Raw genomic sequence first — 300 nt, forward strand, 5'->3', positions numbered from 1 at the left:
AGACGTGACTGTGGGAACTCGTCAAGGGCATTAATTGTCTTCATTCATTCCACATGGAAGTGTATCACACAGACACACAAGGGCGGAGATGATTCAACCTCTGATCATCACCAATGTTATTAAGGTAACAATATGCAAATGTCTCTCCATTTCCTACTCTTTCTTATGATATTTATCTAATGTAGTGATTCCATATTATTACTAGGGTTTCATCTTGATCAATATATATATCTTTTCATTGCAATAACCTCTTGCAATTTGTTGGCGACATGAAATACTGGTGATCTATCATAATAATGA

The 300-nt window shown here is 35.3% G+C and overlaps 1 protein-coding gene across 1 annotated transcript in view; it reads right to left on the reverse strand.

The window, feature by feature from the left end:
- The window catches only part of LOC119589482 (rho guanine nucleotide exchange factor 5-like), a gene marked incomplete in the record, with an annotated part of 97,997 nt that overhangs the window by 79,307 nt on the left and 18,390 nt on the right, over positions 1-300 (reverse strand).

This window comes from Penaeus monodon, chromosome 25 (genome assembly GCF_015228065.2).
Source record: "Penaeus monodon isolate SGIC_2016 chromosome 25, NSTDA_Pmon_1, whole genome shotgun sequence".
NCBI lineage: Eukaryota > Metazoa > Arthropoda > Malacostraca > Decapoda > Penaeidae > Penaeus > Penaeus monodon.